Source organism: Desmodus rotundus, chromosome X (assembly GCF_022682495.2).
Source record: "Desmodus rotundus isolate HL8 chromosome X, HLdesRot8A.1, whole genome shotgun sequence".
NCBI classification, from domain to species: Eukaryota; Metazoa; Chordata; class Mammalia; order Chiroptera; family Phyllostomidae; genus Desmodus; species Desmodus rotundus.
In genome coordinates, this window is record NC_071400.1 from 68347532 (window position 1) to 68358702 (window position 11171).

General features: G+C 40.0%; 1 long non-coding RNA gene across 1 annotated transcript; it reads left to right on the forward strand.

Moving 5' to 3' along the window:
- The first annotated feature begins 5354 nt into the window (after positions 1-5354).
- On the forward strand, positions 5355-9904 carry LOC123478668 (uncharacterized). Its single transcript, XR_006653948.2, has 3 exons — positions 5355-5740; positions 8114-8213; positions 9813-9904. It is a non-coding gene; the product is annotated as an uncharacterized lncRNA (long non-coding RNA).
- Positions 9905-11171: the final 1267 nt, after the last annotated feature.

Genomic DNA, 11171 nt, shown 5'->3' on the forward strand with positions numbered 1-11171 from the left:
ACATGGATCAATGGAACAGAACAGAGAGCCCAGAAATAAACCCAAGTCTTTACGGTCAATTAATATTTGACAAAGGAGGGAGGAGCATAAAATGGAGCAAAAATAGCCTCTTCAACAGATGGTGTTGGGAGATCTGGACAGCTACGTGCAAAAAAATGAAACTCGATCACCAACTTACGCCATACACGAAAATAAACTCAAAATGGATAAAAGACTTAAATATAAGTCGTAACACCATAAAAGTCCTTGAGGAAAACATTGGCAGGAAAATCTCAGACATTCCACGCAGCAACATCCTCACAGACATGTCCCCTAAAGCAAGGGACATGAAGGAAAGAATAAACAAATGGGACCTCATCAAAATAAAAAGCTTCTGCAGGGCTCCAGAAAACAGCATTAAAATACAAAGAGAACCAACAATATGGGAAAACATATTTGCTAATGATACCTCAGGCAAGGGCCTGATCTCCAAAATATATAAAGAACTCACACGACTCCACTCCAGGAGGACAAACAACCCAATTAAAAAATGGGCAAAGGACTTGAACAGACACTTCTCCAAGGAAGACATACAGAGGGCCCAGGGACATATGGAAGGATGCTCAGCATCACTAGCCATCAGAGAGATGCAAATTAAAATCACAATGAGGTACCATCTCACATCGGTCAGAGTGGCCAACATAAACAAATCCACAAACAAATGTTGGAGAGGATGCAGAGAAAAGGGAACCCTAGTGCACTGTTGGTGGGAATGCAGACTGGTGAGGCCACTGTGGAAAACAGTATGGAATTTCCTCAGAAAACTAAAAACGGAAATGCCTTTTGATCCAGCACTTCCACTTCTGGGATTATACCCTAAGAACCCTGAAACACCAATCCAAAAGAACCTATGCACCCCAATGTTCATAGCAGCACAATTTACAATAGCCAAGTACTGGAAGCAACTTAAGTGAGCATCAGTAAATGAGTGGATCCAAAAATTATGGTACATTTACACAATGGAATTCTATGCTGCAGAGAGAAAGAAGGAGCTTATAGGACAGCATGTATGGAACTGGAGAGCATTATGCTAAGTGAAATAAGCCAGGCAGTGATGACAAATACCATATGATCTCACCTTTAACTGGAACATAATCAACAGTAGAAAAAAGGAAACAAAATATAATCAGAGTCACTGAGGTTAAGAAAAATCTAATAGCCAGAGAGGAGGGGGGAAGGGACAGTGGGGAGAAGGGTTTACAGGAACTACTCAAGAGGACACATGGACAAAACCAAGGGGGAGGGTGGAAGCAGGGGAGGGAGGTGGGTTTGGCTGTGGTGTGGTAGAGGGGAGAAAATGCAGGCAACTGTAATTGAACAACAGTAAAATAATTTAAAAATTGAAAAAAGAGAAAACACCAGAAATTTATTGTTTCACAGTGCTGAAAGCTAGAAATCCAAAATCAAGGTATTGGTAAGGCTTTTGGAGAAAACCCTTTCTTGTCTCTTCCACCTTCTGGTAGTTCCAGGTGTTCCTTGGCTTGCAGCAGCATAACTCCAACTTCTGTCTCCCTCTTCACACGGCCAACTTCCCTCTGTGTCTATGTCTCTACTTCTAAAGAGCCCACCCCACTGTAGTATAACTTCATCTTAATTACATCAATAAAGATTTCAATTCCAAATAAGGTTACATTTACAGGTACCATGGGTTAGGACCTCAGCATATCTTTTTGAGGCACATAATTCCACCCACAATATCTGGTTACCAACATAGTTTGTCTATGTTTAGGCATAAAGCTTTAATTGGCAGCCATGAAACAGGCCAAAATAAAAAAGGTCCATGAGGGAGGAAACCATGAATAACCTGATGTGCTTATCAGTTTTGCTAAACAGTCATACATGTATTCACTCTATCACATTGGCTTTAGTTTTTCCTTCCTTTCTTTTTCTTCCCTTCCTTCCTTCCTTCCTTCCTTCCTTCCTTCCTCCCCTCTTTCTTTTATCATTGAATAATATGGTTAAATATTTGGTGGTGGGAAATTTGTGGGAAGATATGGATCAAAAAAAGGTACTTTCTTCTGAGTAAGGTAAACATTAAGGTATTTATCAGTTTATCACATACCGAAAAACCTAAGAGAGAGCTTATCAAGGGTTTTGTAACTGAAGGATTTATTACAAATATTCAGGTTTATACTTAGCTTTGAGTTATACAGACTCCCACATACATACACAGATTTTTAAATAATTTAGCTTAGAGCATCAATATTTCAACCTGAGCATTATATGGGTGGTATTGTCTTTAACATCATTGTCTTGTGAGATGACTGGTGACATATTTTTTTAGCACAAGGGAACCAATTAAAGTAACTGGCATTCTGCAAATTTGAATCAATGATGTTGCTAACTAATTCCAATCAACCAAAATGAAGAAATTTAGTTCATGCTTTTCTTATAGCCAAAGGAGGAAACTCTGGCAAAAGAGCTCTCTTGTCATCAGCCCTTCCCCCATAAAACATTTCCAGGTCTGAAATTCTCAGTTTTCATAGGAAAGAAAGAAGACTATGCATGTTGTTCATGCTCATTGTGAGTTATAACATCCAAAGAGTAAATGAATAAAAATTATTAAAATAAGTGTCAGGAGCCCTGGCTGGTGTGGCTCAGTGGATTGAGCGTCTGCCTGCAAAGCAAAGTGTCTCTGGTTCCATTCCTAGTTGGGGCACAAGTCCAGGTTGCAGGCCAGGTCCCCAGTGGGGGGCATGCAAAAGGTAATCACGCATTGGTGTTTCTCTTCCTCTCTTTCTCCTTCCTTTCCCCTCTCTCTAAAAATAAATAAATAAAATCTTTAAAAAATATAAGTATCCGGAGAAAATTTCTCAAGAGAATAAAGCTAATGAATTATAAAACTCTTTATGCTGGGGTGAGGATCAGGATGGGAGATGCTGATACCATTAAGCTGTTACAACAAACTCATGTTTTGTTTTAACCTCACTGTTTTGAATTTGGACTGGTCATTGGGAACTCCCTTTCCACGGGTCTATATGGGATGTTCACATCTGTCCTTATCACTGTCAGACATTTCAAAACAACTTTTGAAAACAAATAGGTGACATAGAATTCCTTGGAGACAGCAGGAGTATCTAGTTGCACTCAGTTATTCAAAGATCAGTGAAAAATTCTCAATAGCACAGGAACTAAAAAAGGGAAATGTGAAATCTAATGGTGTTTGGTCATTGGTGCGGGGATTTGCAGTGATGAAAGAAAATACAGATAAAGTTATTTGGACTGTGCTTTTATATATATCTTAGCATAATTCAAGTTTAGAAAGAATCTCAATTGTGATTTGTTGGCTTAGTTTTGACCTTAAAAAAAAAACAAAACGGATTTGCTGGTTTTGTTTCCTCTTTTTATTCAAATGGAACATGCCCTCCTGGTTTTGAGAAATCTGATTGTTATCTCTTAGAACCATGCCTGATGAAGTACTCATGATGTACTTGTTATAATTTTGATGTTTAATTATGTTGGATTCTTATCAAAGACCTCAAGGGAGACTTAACTTGAAGGATAAAGATGATTGTCAAGTGAGCTATAGATTAAGGTCTAGTTCTTTGGTGGAAGTACAATGAAAATTGTTCAGGCAAAGGTAGATTCAATAAGGCAGACAAAAAGAAATAAAATACGCTTCTGGGAAATAAGGAGGGCAAAACAAACATGTAGGGACTCATTAAAGAAGCAACCAATGAGCAATTAATAACCAATATCTGATATTTAAGACCCAAAGGTCACTTAATATCAACTCTGTTGCAACACATATGTGCTGAATGAATCTGGCTGGCAATTGTTCTTGAGTTTACCTTGTTTGGTTTCATGGATGTGTTTCTCCAGAATAACACACACAAAAATGGAAGAGTAAAATTGAATTTACAGGAAGCATTTACTTGGATTAATTAGATAATAAAAGCATTTTGAAATTGCTAATTTACTAAGCAAAATCACCAGCATGTTGAATTACTTTACTTTTATTATGATGATTGAAGGAGATAAATGCAGACCCAGCCACAAAAAGCAAAGCAGAGAGAAGAGAGGCAGCCGTCATTCTTTGCATAATTACTGGTATTTGTCATCCTTGTCTTGAAAAGGGGATCATCAGTTTTTCTAAAGATAGTTTTCTTTGCTTCAGAGCCTCTTTTTCAGAACGCTGTTTATCATCCACGTAGTCCTAACTTACTCAGCAACAAATGCACTACGAATGTACTTTTCATTAGCCAATTTAATGAATTTAATTCTGGTTCAAAATGTTAATTAAAAAGCGTACATTTCATTCTTATAAGAATGAAATTAAAAAAACTTTTATTTCTTAAGTGTTAGATTAAATTACTAAAAGCAGAGTTGAAAAACAGGGTTAATCAGTGTGAAATTTAGTATCATGAGCCTCAGGTTAATTGTGATAATAAATTATAATTAATTTTCCTATCTCTTTAAGAAAACAAAGTCTCAAAAAATCATGGCATCTATAACTTTATTTGTATTAAAAAAATGAGAAAACAGAAAGGAAGTTTGCCTCCAAGTGAAAAACACTAAAGAAAAAGCTTACATAAGATATTCTATCACTAGAAAATGAATGAGAATTTCATTATTTCTTGGCTTTAAAAAAAAATCTATCCTTCGCCAGATATAAGAATGCTACCAGCGTGGAACAAACAGGATCCATTTTTCTATATAACCACATTTAATAATTTCCATGAAATTGACATTTTAGAATTATGGCCAAAGCCAAATGAAAACTTATGGGTTCCTAGCCCTAAATTCTGAGCTGGTTCTTTTAAGAAGGACCTAAAATGCACTTTAAAACAAACCCAAGTAATATAATTACAGAGGGTTTAAATAACACAAACACACCGGATCTGTTTTTGTAAAACACAGGTGTTCTGTTGTTTATATTTTGCTATTTTAAAAAATCGGAAATGTCATAATATAACGTAACTTTTTTGAAAACAGTTGACTGTTGTCTTTTGCAACATTAATTTTTTTAAAAGCTCCTACAACCAATTAGCTTGGAAATCTGACATCGTACCTCAAAATATTGCTGCATTTGTAACAAGGAAAGCAGCACACTCAGGTATTCAATGTAACAGAAACAAGGCACAGGCAGCAACTTGTATCCATTGGCAGTTGACATGCTAATTTCCTTGCCTCCTCTCTCCACCCGGCTTTACTAACTACCTTCTTTCCAAGGCACGAGGCACCTTTGGGGCCCTGGAAGGTGCTTTCCGGAGAGTGAAGAGAGGCGGGAAGATCGAGGGCAGAGCACGCGGTGCCCACACCCTTGGGCTCTGGGTGAGTGCGGGAAGCACTCGCTGGTGGGGGGTAAAGTGGAGCAGGTTAGGAGCATTGAGTACGGGTGGACCTCGCCGCCCCCCCTCCGCCTCCCCGCAAGGAACTGGAGATTTGCAGCTCTAGGCTTCAGGCCCGCAGCCCCGCTGGGCAAGGGCGAGGATGGGCGGGGAGGGGGGCGGAGCATTGTGCGGGGCGGCGGGAAAGGGGCGGAGAGGACAGCTTAAGATCAGACCCGCTGAGCAACGGTGGCAGAACCTGCGGAGTACACGGGGAGCTCACTCGCAGGGAGGAAGGAGAGCGAGGACTGCGGCTGCCCGGGAGCGAGGAGACACGTGGAGTCCAGGGGTCAGACCACCACCACCTTCTTCTTTAGGGAAGACTGCGAAGCCGGCACACTCACCCACTGCAACGGCGATACCGCTCGCAGGTGGGCACCCCGGAGCGTGTGACTCTCACTCCTTCTGAGCTGCCGGGGCGGATGCCTTCCCTTCGAGGCTACCGAGCTCGAGGCTACCGAGCTCGGGAATGAGGGCTGGGCAGGTCTGGGAGCAGGAGGAAGGTGCACGACCCCGTGGTGTGCACGCTTGTGCCTCCGCGCTGTGCACGCTTTTGCTTCCGCTCTGTGGTTGGTAGGTAAGAGGTGCGGCAAAGCTGCCTTCCTTGGGGATGTTCTCCCTCGGGTTTCAATGTCCCACCCCACCCGTTCTGATGTGCTGAGCACCCGAGCGGTTTTGGAATACTGCGACCCTTCCCCCTGCCCGCAATCTCGGTTGTGTATGCAGTTTGCACCCTCTCTTCACAATCCACACCCAGCAAACATCAAGACGCCCCCTGCTCTGGGCCCCCTGGATTGTAGGAACCTTTGGAGAAGAGCTAGTAGTAGCAGGACCAGCCGAGGGCCGTGCCTGAGTCCGTGCGCTCCCTTGCGCCTTCAGGGCCCGAGTGGGAGGTTGGGGGTGGTACGGGGAGTGGAATGGGTTTGCTGAAGTTATCTCCGAAGGCTGACTGTGCACATGCACTTGGCGCCTTGTGCATGTTTAGACGAGGGTTTAGTGGAGACACGTGGGAAAAGGATTGTCTCTGCCCCCCTCCCCCAAAAGCCTCTTGGGATGGCTCAGCGCGTGTACGGGGTTGGGAAAAAAGAAAGTGTGAGTGTGTGTGCATGTCCGTCCTAGGGAGAAGGAGGAGGGTGGCTCAAGAAGACTTGATTTTCTTGGGTTTGCTGCAATTCCTAAAATCAAACCAGTCCTCAGGCGTTAAAGTAAATTACTGGTAAGTAGGGACGGATCTCTGGTAAAAAGGCCTCCGGGATTTGGGGGTAGCGGGCTTGGCGGGCATGCTCTCTGTATAACTTCTGGCGTTATCTCACCGTGGGGGTGGGGGTGGGGGTGGGGTGAGGGTGAGGTGGTGTGGGGTGGTGCATGTGTCTGGCTTAAGGTGCTGGAGCTGGGGCACTTGTCGTGGGCAGGCTGTCGGACTCAGAGGAGGTAAAAAGCTGTGCGGCGCAGTCTGTTCTCAATTAACTCTAGAATCTTAGTGTCTGTCTCTGTTCTGTTTCTTTCTCTGTTTCTCTCTCTCACACACACAGTGGGGTAGTCTCCCATTCTCGTTTTCTCTCTCGCTTTTTCTTTCTCTCCCTCTCCTTATCTTTCTCCTCCTTTCCCCTCTTCGCGCTCACCCACACACTCACATCACACACACACCATGGTTGGGTCTGTTTTTCTAAATTAACTTTGGATCTCTCTTCCCCCCTCAATCTCTTCATCTCTCTCAGTCTTTCTTGTCTCTCTCTCAATCTCTCTCATCTCGTTCAATATCTCTGTCTCTCGCCTCTCAATTTCTCAATCGCCTGTTCCTCTTTCTCAGTCTCATTTATCTCAATCTCTTCTCTCTCAATCTTTCACACACATACCGCATCTCGTGGCTGCTTGGACTCACTGATAGTTGCTTATGGATCTTTATTCATTGCTTATTATGTTCATGGGTTTTTACTGATGCTTTTTAAAGAAAAAAAGACCTACCTGTATTAAAATCTGTGGGGTTTCAGAAAGACCTTTCAGCACTCTTCACATTCAAACTAGGAATAGGGGAAGTGTGAAAATACCCCACCTAACTGCTGTTTACATTGGACAAAGCTCTAGTTCATGTTAGAATATTATTATTTTAAACAGACATTTTACAACCATGTGATAACAGTAACCTTTTCCTAGATCTCTCCCTCTATCTTTTAAAAACATTTTATTTTTGAGAGAGAAGGAAAAGAAGGGAGAAAGAGGGAAACATCAATGTGTGGTTACCTCTTGCATGCCCCTTACTGGGACTTGGCCTGCAACCCAGGCATGTACCCTGACTGGGAATTGAACTGTGACCCTTTGGTTCACAAGCAGCATTCAATCCATTGAGCCACACCAGCCAGGGCCTCTCCCACTCTATTTGTGGTAATTTACAGAATTCTTGATTACTCGATTAACAAAGTGGTCAAGTTATCTTCTCATTTTAATGGACAGGTCTTTAAGTCCTTGTTGGCTGGCATGCGGTTGAATTCTGTGAACTCCATCTCTTACTTTAATGAACTGATTAGAGTGGTATTCATCTGAGACTTATGAATGCTTTGATTTCTAAATAATTTATCAAACCATTGGGGGAGAGGTTACTCCTTACAAATTTTCCACACAGGAGAAAAAACACTTTTATTCCTTGGAGCAAATATTTTCCCATCCCCCCCACATTGTCCCTGTTAGATGCTTAGAAAAGATGCATGGTTGGTAAGACGTGGTTTATTTCCCTTTTATGTCTACAGGTGGCAGTGTAGAAGCCAAAATGGGATCTTCTAGAAGTGGTTTCTGAAAAATAAGCACATACACACAAGTAAGCAAGCACAAGAATCTGAAAAACCACAGGTATGTAAAACAAGCCACCTATCCAGCTTTATAATTATTGCATTCCAATATCTTGAAATATACAATATAGGCTTTTATGAAGTGAAACATTGAGGTGCTCTCAAAGGAGAAAACAAGTGCATTCTATTTCAGAGAAGGTATTTAAATAAAAAATACTGTATATTATTGTTGTATTATTTTTTACTCTTCTAAAAGAGGATCATTTTTCTATTGTGACCAAATGCCTTTGTATTTAGCCAGTTGTTGCTTGATACTTGTTTTCAAAAACACTTTTCCTGAAGCTGTATAAAACTTCCAATCGTTCTGAGTAATTTCATTTGTGAAACTGTTAACTAACAAAGTCACCCTGTTGAGATAACGTGACAGTATATGCTTTTTACAAAAGCTGCATCTCACTGTTGGCTTAAAATCTCACTTATCAGATTACTGAAATACCTATATATTAGGTATTTTTTAAACCAGCCCTTCTGTTTTTAACCATCTTGTCACTTTTCTCCTCCCACCTTGTTTGCTTTTCTAAGCCCAACATATAAGTAGTACCTTCATAATTTACCCACTTCACTGAATTAATGATACTTTTAATATGGGGATCAAAGACAATCATGGTCAAACAATAAGCTTTTCATTATGACACAATTCAAAAGAATTTGCCTTTGATTATTTATTAAAATGATATTTTGCATACTAAGTCCCTTTCTCTTTTTTTATTAAAGTATGGTTGATACACTATATCATATAAGTTTCAGGTGTACAACATAGTGATTAATGGTTATATCCTTTAGATGTGATCACCAGAATAAATCTTGTCACCATTCAAAGTTATTATGATAATATTTAGGCCCCTTTTTGATAACTGGGTAGCACACTGTTAGATGGTAGAAGAAGCCAGGAGGGGAAATGTTCACTTTTGTGGATTTTTATTTTCCTTAGAATGCTGGGCCATGGTGCTCTCACAGGGAAATGAAAGTTATGTTGGCTGTAAAAGAGTCAAGCTGTTAAAGACAATGGAAATTTCTCTTTCCTCGGGGGGCGGGGGTGTGTTCATCATAGTGCCAGAATGTGGTGGTATCTTGTGATTTTTGACGCTCTGCGTTTATAGCTGAAGAGGGATTTGTTTAGCCCATGCCAATGAAGGTGTAAAACAAAATCACATACCGTTCTTGAAGCTTGAAAGTATCTAATTGGGCACTTAACCAGTTTAAAGCAAATTGGAAGCTCTGGACGTATAGACTGAGCTAAAGACTGAAAGGCTCTTGCTGTAAAAAGCTTGTGGATATGAAGTGGCTTCAGGAAAGCTCATGAACATTTAGGAACATGTAAATTTGTACCGCATAGGACTTAGATAACATTATCTGACTCAGGACACTGGGAAGTAGTTAACCATCTCCCAAAGTATCTAAGAGGAATAAGGTCTAATCTTCCAAATTAGAAAGGAAAAGAGTACAGTTGACATTTTACTCCTTTTGTGAATTATAGCATCCTCATTGTAAAGACATGTGCTTTAGAGATATTTTATTTTTTAGGTATACATAACAATACATACAATAAAATATAAAATGCATTAATCAAAATGTATTTTTTACATGTGTGTACACCCAGGTCAAGATACAGAACACTTCCAGCACCTCCAAGGATTTCTTCCTTTTTGCCTTTCTGGTCCATTTTCATCCCACTTCCAACCTGAAGGTAACCACATTATGATTTCTAAAACCTCCATCTGTTAGTTTTGTCTGCTCTTAAGCTCCATATAAGTAGTAAAGAGAAGGAACTCATGTATGTCTTCTTTCACATAACAATGTCTACAAGATTCATCCATGTTGTAGTGTACATTTGTAGTTTGTGCTAGTCTATTGTTGAATAGTAATTCCATTGTATGGATATACCAAAATTTGTTTATCCATTCTCCTGTTCTATCTTTGAATTGTTTCAAGTGAGGCTAATATGAATAAAGCAGCTATGAACATTCTTGCTAAAGTTTTTTGGTGCACATGTCCACTCATTCTTCTTGAACATATATCTAGGAGTGAAATTGTAGGGTCATAGAGTAGGCTTATATTTAGCTTTAGTAGATGTTGCCAAACAGTTTTTCAAAGTGGTTGTACCAGCTTAAATTCCACAAATAGTGTACAAGGATTCCAAGTGCTCTACATTTTCACTAACACATGGTTGGTTCTGTCAGTCTTTTTAATTAATTTTGGGGATTGCATATTGGATCTACTTGTGGGTTTTTAAAATTTTTAAAAAATTTTAATTGCAGCAATATATAGAAAATACAGAATTTACCATCATAACCACTTTTAAATCTACAGTTACTGGTATTAAATACATTCACATTGTTGTATAACCATCACCACCACCCATCCCTTTACCTCTTGGAAAACTGAAATTGTACCCATTAAACAATGAATCCCCATTCTTTCTCCAGGCCCTGGGAATCACCACTCTACTTTATGTCTCTATGAATTTGACTATTTTAAGTGCTTCATATGAGTAGAACCATAGTCTTTGTTCTTTTGTAACCAGCTTATTTCACTTAGTGTAATGTCCTTAATATTTATCCATGTTGTAGCATGTGCCAGAATTGCCTTTCTTTTTAATATTCCATTGTTGTGTACACCACATTTTGTCTAAACATTTGTCTGTTGGTGAACACTTGGATTGCTGTCACCTTTTTGCTGTTGTGAATAATTGCTGCCATGAACATGGGTGTGCAAATATTTCCTCAGGACTCTGCTATCAATTTTTTTTTTTTGCCTATACCCAGAAGTGGAATTGCTGGGTCATATGGTAATTCTATTTTAACTTTTTGTAGAACCACCATACTATTTTCCAAAGCTACTGTACCATTTTATATTCTCAATAATGTACAAGGGTTCCAGTTTCCCCACATCCTTGTCAACACTTGCTATTTTCTGTTTTTATAGTAGTCATCCTAGTGGGTGTGAGGTGGTCCTTATG